The sequence below is a fragment of the Cherax quadricarinatus genome, chromosome 31, assembly GCF_038502225.1.
Source record: "Cherax quadricarinatus isolate ZL_2023a chromosome 31, ASM3850222v1, whole genome shotgun sequence".
In the NCBI taxonomy this organism is placed as follows: Eukaryota; Metazoa; Arthropoda; class Malacostraca; order Decapoda; family Parastacidae; genus Cherax; species Cherax quadricarinatus.
This window is the reverse complement of record NC_091322.1, coordinates 7,435,003-7,446,482: the sequence shown is the minus strand read 5'-3', so window position 1 is coordinate 7,446,482 and position 11,480 is coordinate 7,435,003.

The window sequence follows — 11,480 nt, the reverse complement described above, 5'->3', positions numbered from 1 at the left end:
TCACAGGTCACGATGCTAGTCAGATCTCCCAACCCTATCCACAGGTTCAGGTACCAGTCACAGATGTCTTAGTACCAGTCACAGATATCCTAGTACCAGTTAGAAATATTTTTGTTAATTACTTCGGCCAATATTTTCCACATTCTCACTATATATTTTATATTTTTTTAGGAGCGCGATTTAGTTGAAAAAAATATCCGCGTTTTCCATTGGAGAAATTTGTTTACGTTTTACTTGTAAATGCAAAGAAATAAAAGTGTGAACGACATTGGTATCACTGTTTAGGCTGCCATAATACGACATTTACATAAGTTTCCCCTCTCTCTGTGTGACGTAAATACGACACTTACGTAAGTTCCCCTCTCTACTTGTGACGTAAAAACGTTTTCATTGACAGACGTCTGGGTGCTAAAGCAATTATGGAAAGTAAAAAGAAAATAATACTTCTGCATTTGCCAAATGTGGAAAATATTTGTAAATTTCTCTCATGAAATAAAATCTTATATCATGTTCTGGCATGGCGAGAATATATGCAGCTGGATTAAGAGTGAAGGTGTACTGGGAAAACTGGAGGCATTTGAACCCCCCAGTATAGCTCGGAAACTCTTGGTTCATTACTTAAGGGGATTTAAAGCCCATCGACTATATGATCATTAAGGCTGTATGTGATCTGTTCACCAGCAGTCTAGAAAACTTTCATCCCTAGAATAGAAATTAAAGTGAACTTTCAGCCTATGTAAACACGACCAGTGTGAAGCAGTGTTCACATGAGTTTATACTCAACTATTTTTGGGTTCAGGGGTCGAGTGTTCAAACTGTGTATGAACTCTGCTTCCTAAAAGCTATCCACACCTTTCGACTTCCTTCCCGCTCTCAGATTGAGCGCTTTCTGACATTCCTGTGACTCGTTTGCATTCCTAACTTCCATCTAGGTCTCTTTGCTCTCTGCTTCATCTTTCTTGAAGAGTCTGTGTTTGCTTTGTTGAGGCATGTTAATATCTTGTATCTGGTAGTCATGTCTTCCCTGGTTCTCTTTCTTAATGTTTTAAGGTTTACTTAAAGTTTTTCCTGTTAAGTCATTCTTCTTTGCTCCGGAGTTAATCTGATAACGAACCTGTGGGCTTCTCTAGAGTCACAGATGTGGGTCGCCATCCTGGGTTTGTGCACTATGATAGGTCTTACTCTGATTTGTTGTGTACACGATGCTGAAAGGCGCGTTGTTGACTTACCTGTCTACTGGGGCGAGTATGCGCCCCAGTAGTATAAATAACAAAAAAAGGCACAATACCGTGACTGGAACGATACACAAATAACCCGCACATACAAGAGAGGAGCTTACGAAACGTCGTCGTAAGCTCCTCTCTTCTATGTGCGGGTTATTTGTGTACCCCAGTAGTATCGTCTGGTGATGCGGATTTCGGGTGTTATGCTGACAATAAGTCCTTATACTCTTCGTAGCTCTATGTTTTTCCCATCCTTCCCCACTTTGTATTCCTTATCTAGTTTTCTCTCTCTCGAGTTTATAATATTGCACTAACTGGAGTTGAAGACCGTAAGTCATCCCTGTTTTTTTCTATCCTTTATTTTCCTCATCAGCTTTCCGTCGCGTGTATGATGTGTATCTAAACACTATTCATCACGCTCATCCATTTTCATACTTTTTCCCGTATTATCACTCCTTTTTTAGGGAAATCTATTTCTCTTTAGCCACTTCTGCTTCTCTAACCTGTATGGAAGTGTCATTCCAGTACAGACATGCGATAATAGATTTTACAAGGGGAGCAAGTGAGGTAGTAGTAGAGCGATGTAGTATTATTTGTAGCTGTGGAAGTATATCAGGTTACTAAGGTTTTTTTGCTTAAATTGCTGCTGCTGCTGCTGCTGCTGCTGCTGCTGCTGCATTATCATCATCATCATCATTATCGCTCCACCACTTCCACCTCACTGGCTACATATTCTTGCACACGTTTCATTCATCAACTTCCCGGTATTATATACCTGTTATTTTTTTAATTATACTGCTCTCTTGGATTGAGATTTCTGTTTATCATGGTCCTAAATCTTTTTCACTTCATAATCAACCTCTACATCACTCTGTCAATTTTCGTACCAAGACATTAGCTTATTTTCCTGATGCTGAATGGTACCTTTTTTATTGGAATCAGTTATTTGGTCCGTCTTTGTGTAGCCAGCCAATTTGTTCTTGTCGCTTTTATTTCCCTGTAAGGTCCCTAATATAATTTATAAACATTAAAGAGCCCAGAGCTGATCCTTGTAGAATGCCACTTATGACCGGCTCCCATTTTAATTTCTTGCCATTTTCGCAGACTCTCTGCTGCCTCTCAGTCAGCCGTGCTTCGATCCATGAGAGAAGTTAACCTCCAGTATCATAACAAAGTTTTACTGAGATCCAAATATAGAACATACTGTTTACTGTGATGCACCACTTCACATGCCGTATGTTTGGGAAGGTCGACCCCTTGTGAATCCGTGTTATGACTTGATCGAGTTTGGCTCATCAAGGTGCATTCTAATTACATCAGCTATTTTTCTAATAATTTTCTTAGTATTAGTCAGGTATATTCAGTAGTGAAACGATGGTAGAGGCAAATATACCCTTTTGTAGATATCCTCCATATCTCTGGTACGATACCCAGTTACAGCTTTACACTGAACAGACTAGTTCTATTTTGCATTCCCTAAGAACTCTTGAATTTTGTTTTGTCGGGACCCAGGAAATTGCTTTGTTTTGTATAATCTGCTAGTTTAATGACCATGTCTCTTGTGACTACGTTATCGCATAGTTTTATTCAAGTCTTCTGATACTATTAATTACTGGGATATGTGTGAAAACTGGTAGAAAATAACTTAAAAATTTAATACGTTTCCTTCTCATTATCAGTATGCTGTCCAGATCATTGATATGGACCAACGTTTCCATATTCTTGCCCCAGTGCACTTGGTAGAATCCTTGACTCATTTGCAGATTTAATTTTAAGAGTCATTCTTTGTATTTATCCTCCTTTGACATCCCTTGTAACAGGAAGACAACAAGTGCCTTTCTTCTGCCTCATAAGGTGTTCCAGTCTTCTGTTCTTCCTTGGGATCATTACTGTTTGAACTGATATTTCTGCTGGAATGTGTGTTCTTTAGGCAGCTTGTACAATATTAAGATAATTCTCCTACTAGCAGGTCTCTTCATTAGTATATGCAAGATCTGCACTGATATAAATGTTAGTCGGGTTTTCCCATTCTACATTAACTGTTTCCTGAGTCCATAATCTGCTGGTCGAAAATCTGGGACCTTTATTGCTTTATCCATGTTATACTTACATGTATTATTAAAAATTTTAGATTTATGGTCATTTAGGCAAAGCTGGGTGACTTCTACATTATTTACGGGGTCTCTTTGTTTGCTAGAACTAGGTCAAGCGGGTCATTACCTCAAGTTTGTTCTGGTTTTTATTGCTTTAAAAAGTAATCCTAGAAAATCTCTAGAAAGTTACTGGACTCCAGATTTCTAATCGAAGAGTTTCAGTCAACTTGGCAGAAATTAAAATCTTTCAAGATTACTGCATTTTCGTGTCTTGAAGCCACAATAACGTCCCAGAGCAGTCTTCTTGGATGCTTCCAAAGTTTGGGAGTCGGTATAACACGTCTAAAATCAATCTTTCATCTCCTAAAAATTCTACCCAGACACATTCTGCGTCTGTCCCTTAGCCTTTATATATATATATATATATTTTTTTTTTTTTGGGGGGGAACAACTCAGATTTTTCGCTAACATGCAGTGCAGTGACCCCGCCCCTAATTGTTTTTTCTAACAGTAGGGGAAACTTTTAACTCCTGAATGTGTCATTCGGCAGACGTCCCGACTTTTTAAATTAAAGCATGTTTGATTGAAATAACATCGATGTTTCCTTCACATAGTTAATATGAACTCGTTCATCTTGCTAAAAATGTTTTTATCTGCTTTTGTCCTCTATCTTTTCTGTTTCAGTATTTCAGTTATTATTGGGCAATTATTTTTTTTAACTTTTAAGTCGCCTTGCTTTATAAAATTTAAATATTTAAATGTTTTACATGATTACGGTTGTTGGTAAAATTCACAGTACAATGTTTCCTTATCTCCCCCCATACTTCCACCCACACACACACATATCTCTAGCTTTTTTAAAGTTTGAAGTCTCCTCGACTGACGTAGTTAACGCTACTATTTTTGCCGTAATAAATGCACTTCATCTCTGGCATACATGTCATTGTCATTGAAGAGATCCCGGTTTTCAACGAATAGTACAGCAATTTTATTGCATTACTTATCCAGGAGGCAATTAATAACAATTGCCCTGGACATCCTTTCATTGCCAATACCTCTCCATGGCAGAATGCTAAATAAGACAGGGATTCCTCTCCCAGCCTGCAGCTCTACTACTGTACTACGAGGATCGTTTCCTGGCCTGCAGCTCAACCACTGTAGTACGATGATCGTCTCCCGGCCTGCAGCTTTGCTACTGTAATACGAGGATCCTCTCCCAGCCTGCAGTTCTACCACTGCACTACGAGGATCCTCTCCCAGCCTTGTCATTCTCTCACTCTCGTTTATTTGAGTCTGGCTCTTCTCACTTCTCTATTGACATCCGTCGTCTGGTTTCTGCATCTCTTCCTTGCTATCATACCTTTAATCTTGACCTTTTGACAACTGTGGTTGAATCTTGTATCTACCGTTTCTTCTCGTTGGATATAATTTGTTTCATGGCACTTTTCTTCTAGGAGATACATCTCTTCTGTTATTTTCCTTCAATTTTACCCTCTCACTGGACTGGGTCCAGGAATTCTCTCATTAAAAATAATCTCCTGTTGTGTAATCGTGTTTCCCTCTCTTCTCCATTCTTATTACCAGATTCATGTCCACCAGGTACCCAAAAGTTTACGGCTGTGTGATCATTCACTCCCAGCGGGGACTCGAATACGTTTGATACTTATATGTAATGCCTCAGATGTGAAAAGCAGGCCAAGTCTTGCCGGCTTGTTCTCCTTTTGTCGTGTCCCTGGTGTGCTGACACATGAAGCTCTCCAACAGTTCATTCATTAGTTTGGTCCTCCATGAAGGAGGTCACTCTGGGCTCCATTTCTCTTTCCTAGCGGTTGAAGTTTTGCCGAATCAGTTGTTCTGCTTTGACCCTGCAACCTTTCTTTGTTGCTTGGTCAAAAATGGCTACCATTACACTGTTGCTTTCTCCATGCCTTTGGCCTGGTGTTCTGCTGTTAGTTGGAGATTGTAGACTACCGTCAGTACTACTGTGATGGCGTCATTATGTTTCTCACTATTTCCCATCCCTCTCATATACTTAAAAATTCATTTATCCTCTGCAGTTCCTTCGGTCTCCAGTTCTTAATATCTTTCTGGTACTATTAGATCAAATGTTGTCTTTGTTAGTTCAGTCTACGCGATAAATATCATACCTGACACTGCTGTTCTCTTTTATTTAACTTCTCTTGTAGGTGATTCCATTTGTATTCTGGTACCATAGGTACCATATTCTGATCTTCCTCTCTTTTAATATGGGCTACTGTCTTATACCTTGTATTCTTGCCACTTGATCTGTTGTTAAAGGAGTTAGAGGAGTAACGAGGGCATCTACTTCACTGAAATGTGAAACGGTGTCAATATCGTTAAAATCTGTGAAGATTAATGTTTCTACTTGACTTAAGAAATCGTAATGACACGATTGCAAACAAACCATACCCCCGGCTGGGATTGAACCCGCGGTCATAGAGTCTCAAAACTCCAGCCCGTCTCGTTAGCCACTAGACCAGCTAGCCACAATAAGATTCATCCAACTAGGTATATTTCTACACCATAGGAAGGTTAGCACAGGCACCTCTGTGACCACAAATGCAAGTTTTTACAGACGAATCTCCAGCTAGCGTGGCCGTGACGAACTCTAGCTCAAGTCCCTTCACTGCCGTCAACATGACTTAAGAAATCGTAATGACACGATTGCAAACAAACCATACCCCCGGAAGGGATTGAACCCGCGGTCATAGTCTCAAAACTCCAGCTAACGCGACGGGCTGGAGTTTTGAGACTCTATGACCGCGGGTTCAGTCCCGGCCGGGGGTATGGAATGTTTCTACTTCGTTCATCTCTCTTAGGTCTGGTTGTCTGGGCCATCATTTTTATGAAGGTTACATGCACCGAGGTGTATGTCTCTCAGTGTATGTATGCTGAGAGTTTAATCTGTATTTAAGAGATTAAAGCATTCATGGCTGGTGTGGGAACAGATTGCACGCAACCTTAATGACTATTTGTGCAGTCGATCTGCTTTAAACACAGTTATTTAACCAATCATATATATATATAATAGGGGGATAAGTCTGTTGAGTGTACCTGGTAAAGTGTATGGTAGAGTTATAATTGAAAGAATTAAGAGTAAGACGGAGAATAGGATAGCAGATGAACAAGGAGGCTTTAGGAAAGGTAGGGGGTGTGTGGACCAGGTGTTTACAGTGAAACATATAAGTGAACAGTATTTAGATAAGGCTAAAGAGGTCTTTGTGGCATTTATGGATTTGGAAAAGGCGTATGACAGGGTGGATAGGGGGGCAATGTGGCAGATGTTGCAAGTGTATGGTGTAGGAGGTAGGTTACTGAAAGCAGTGAAGAGTTTTTACGAGGATAGTGAGGCTCAAGTTAGAGTATGTAGGAAAGAGGGAAATTTTTTCCCAGTAAAAGTAGGCCTTAGACAAGGATGTGTGATGTCACCGTGGTTGTTTAATATATTTATAGATGGGGTTGTAAGAGAAGTAAATGCGAGGGTCTTGGCAAGAGGCGTGGAGTTAAAAGATAAAGAATCACACACAAAGTGGGAGTTGTCACAGCTGCTCTTTGCTGATGACACTGTGCTCTTGGGAGATTCTGAAGAGAAGTTGCAGAGATTGGTGGATGAATTTGGTAGGGTGTGCAAAAGAAGAAAATTAAAGGTGAATACAGGAAAGAGTAAGGTTATGAGGATAACAAAAAGATTAGGTGATGAAAGATTGAATATCAGATTGGAGGGAGAGAGTATGGAGGAGGTGAACGTATTCAGATATTTGGGAGTGGACGTGTCAGCGGATGGGTCTATGAAAGATGAGGTGAATCATAGAATTGATGAGGGAAAAAGAGTGAGTGGTGCACTTAGGAGTCTGTGGAGACAAAGAACTTTGTCCTTGGAGGCAAAGAGGGGAATGTATGAGAGTATAGTTTTACCAACGCTCTTATATGGGTGTGAAGCGTGGGTGATGAATGTTGCAGCGAGGAGAAGGCTGGAGGCAGTGGAGATGTCGTGTCTGAGGGCAATGTGTGGTGTGAATATAATGCAGAGAATTCGTAGTTTGGAAGTTAGGAGGAGGTGCGGGATTACCAAAACTGTTGTCCAGAGGGCTGAGGAAGGGTTGTTGAGGTGGTTCGGACATGTAGAGAGAATGGAGCGAAACAGAATGACTTCAAGAGTGTATCAGTCTGTAGTGGAAGGAAGGCGGGGTAGGGGTCGGCCTAGGAAGGGTTGGAGGGAGGGGGTAAAGGAGGTTTTGTGTGCGAGGGGCTTGGACTTCCAGCAGGCATGCGTGAGCGTGTTTGATAGGAGTGAATGGAGACAAATGGTTTTTAATACTTGACGTGCTGTTGGAGTGTGAGCAAAGTAACATTTATGAAGGGATTCAGGGAAACCGGCAGGCCGGACTTGAGTCCTGGAGATGGGAAGTACAGTGCCTGCACTCTGAAGGAGGGGTGTTAATGTTGCAGTTTAAAAACTGTAGTGTAAAGCACCCTTCTGGCAAGACAGTGATGGAGTGAATGATGGTGAAAGTTTTTCTTTTTCGGGCCACCCTGCCTTGGTGGGAATCGGCCAGTGTGATAATAATAAAAAAATAATAATATGTATATATATATATATATATATATATATATATATATATATATATATATATATATATATATATATATATATATATATATATATAGGGAAGTACCACCTCTATAGCTGGACTGGGGACCCTCATCCTCAGAGAAGACAATAAACGTTCCTCAGGGAAAACTCAAGGTGTATATATATATATATATATATATATATATATATGTCGTGCCGAATAGGCAGAACTTGCGATCTTGGCTTAAATAGCAAAGCTCATCTTGCCATATAGGACAAGCGAAAATTTGTGTATGCAATAATTTCGCCAAAATCATTCTGAACCTAACGAAAAAAATATATTTCATTGTGTTTGTTTAGTATTAAATTACTGTAAACAAATCTAAAATATATTTAGTTGGGTTAGGCTAAAATAAATTGCTCTTGTTTTAACAAGGTTAGGTAAGTTTTCTAAGTTTCTTTTGGTGCAAAATTAAAAAAAATTACATTAACATTAATGAAAAAAATATATCTTTAAATGTATAAGAGAAACTTTTGGAAAGGACTTAATTTTAAATGAGTTCTTGCTAATTGACCAGTTTTACATATTCGGCACGACATATATATATATATAATTATATATATATATATATATATATATATATATATATATATATATATATATATATATATATATATATATATATGCAAAACAACCACTCTGAAAGAATAGAGAAATTCCAAGCGCTTTCGTGACTACTCACATTATCAAGGAACTATGAAAGTAAAGCATCCAAGGAAGCTATATAAGGGGTCTGGCCAGCACCTCACTATCAGATCCCACAACGGTTAAACACGTGACGCGCGGCGACCCAACTTGGATTGGTCCTTTGCACAACTCACCCACAAACTATTCTACCCAAGAAAATTTAAAAATTATTATTTGTCCAGTGTATTATTAAATTCTTCCCAAATTCTATTAATTATAAATGGATCTAATTTATATAAACCAAAGGAAATATTCATATTATTGTCAAAACTGCTTTTTATGAAACAAGATTCAATTATATTCCTGTCGACCATGGACTTGCTTGATACTACTTTCTCAACGTTTTGAAAATCAATTGGATGGTTAAAATCTCTTACATGAATAGAGCATTGGAATCTTGTCCAGTTCTAATGCTATATTTATGTTGTTTTAATCTTAGTTCGAGATTTTTACCAGTTTGACCGTAATAAACTTTATCGCAAATTTTACAAGGAATCTTATAGACACATCCATCAGCATTTTGGGGGGAATTATTTATCAAAAGTTTTTTTACTGTATCAAGATTTTTGAATACAACTTTAATATTAAAAGTCTTAAGAAGAGAAGGTATATCAACCAAGTTTTCATGGTAAGGGAGAACCAACATATTTTTAGTTGAATAAGGCTGGTTGTCCCTTTTTGGATTATTAAAAGTGTTTCTAGCATCTTTAAAAGATTTATCAATTACATTTCTTGGGTATTTTAAATCATTACCTATTTCATAAATTTTGGATATTTCCTCATCTATGAACTCAGGACTACAAATTCGTAAAGCTCTCAAAAACATTGATGAAAAAACAGACAGTTTGACTCTATCTTGATGCGAGGAATAATAGTGGACATAGGAACAGTTATTTGTAGGTTTTCTGTAAATTTTAAATTTGAATTCATTATTACCCTTAATAATTAAAACATCTAGAAAAGGCAATGAGTTATTTTCTTCAAACTCAACAGTAAAGTTTATAGAAATCACCTGTTTACTGTGATCTTATTGCATATATATATATATATATATATATATATATATATATATATATATATATATATATATATATATATATATATATATTCTCAGAAGCGTTTTGGGTTAGGTTGATGTGTCCTGCAGTTTCCATTTTTGTCATTGAAACAGTTTATAGAAGCTGCGTGAACCATAATATGTTTGGACGCTTCATGGACTAAGATCAATGAATACACCATGAACTGCATTAAATCTATAATTACTGCATAAACAACATAGATCTCTGGTTACTGTATAAACCACATAGATCTATGGTTACTGATGAACCACATAGAGCTATGGTTACTGCATAAACTACATGGATCTATAGTTATTACATGAACCACATAGATCTATGATTACTGCATAAGCCACATAGATTTACTAACACTACTTACTCACATATATTCATTAAAACAGCCAACAACTTTAATATCGTCTTGAGGATGGCGTAACACCCTCTGTCATTATTGAGAAAGCTTTGTCGACCTCAGTCTTCAACAAATATTTCTTATTGTCATTTCTCCTTCCTTGTTTAATTTTATTGTGCTTATAACTCAGATCCATTTTCACTTTGGACTCAAATACAGTTTGTATTTTTGTTGTTTCCATTTAAAACTAAAACATAAATCGCCTTTGAGTAGACACGTGTGTGAATTGAACTTTGAGAATCAATTCGTAATTTCCCATTTGCAGCTTCAGAAGAGAAGCTGTTTTCATTGTGTTCCGTCTATATTATTATTGTTGTAGGCATCTTGCCTTTTCACTCTTTTTTTTTTTTAATCACCTCAGGATGTAACTCACAAGGACTGACTAATATTACAGTATCTCTTTACTGTTAGATGAACACAGGCAGAATATATAAGGAGACTTCCCCATACATCTCAACCTGTCTTGGGATCAATTGTGTGTGTGTGTGTACTCACATAATTCAGCTAATTGTGATTGCAGGGGTCGAGTCGTAGCTCCTGGCCCCGTTTTTTCACTGGTCGCTAATAGGTCCACTCTCTCCCTGCTCCATGAGCTTTATCATACCTCTTCTTAAAGCTATGTATGGATCCTACCTCCGATTCATCACTCTCCAAACTATTCCACTTCCTGACAACTCTGTGGCTGAAGAAATACGTCCTAACATCCCTGAGACTCATCTGAGGATGTGTGTGTGTGTGTGTGTGTGTGTGTGTGTGTGGTGTGTTTATTTTCATCAGTGTTCTAGTATTTTCATAATCATGCTAACAACAAGTGCCATACATGCTAGTATGTATTATTTTCGTAATCATGCTAACAACAAGTTCTATACTTGCTATCATGTATTATTTTCATGCTTATCCACGAGAACTTAATATGCTAGTATAAATATTTGTATGACTGCCTAAGAAAATGGATTGGATAAGACAGATTTAGTGCAAAGTAACTGAAGAGAAACAGCAATGGCTCTTCTGATTTCGAAGATATCGGGGTTTTAAACTGCTGTAAATCAAAGTTGGGAAGGAGTGTGAATTCGCGAAATGAATTCTATTCATGAAGTGTCGAGAGGCCAGAGGAGTTTTGAGAAGTTTTAGAAGGCTGGGTCGTGGATTATCCTGCCAATCTTTATAATGTTTTCACGTTCCTTGGGTACGTGAACTGAGTTCGCCTGCAGGTGCCCAGGCTTCTGCCGTGGTACTTACTTGCCAGCAGGCGCTTAAACTTTGACTGGGGCATTCATCAACACGTGCCCAGAGCTCAACTAGGGTACGCCCTAGTATTTGTTAAAGGCCTAGACCTGGTTATATAAAAAGCA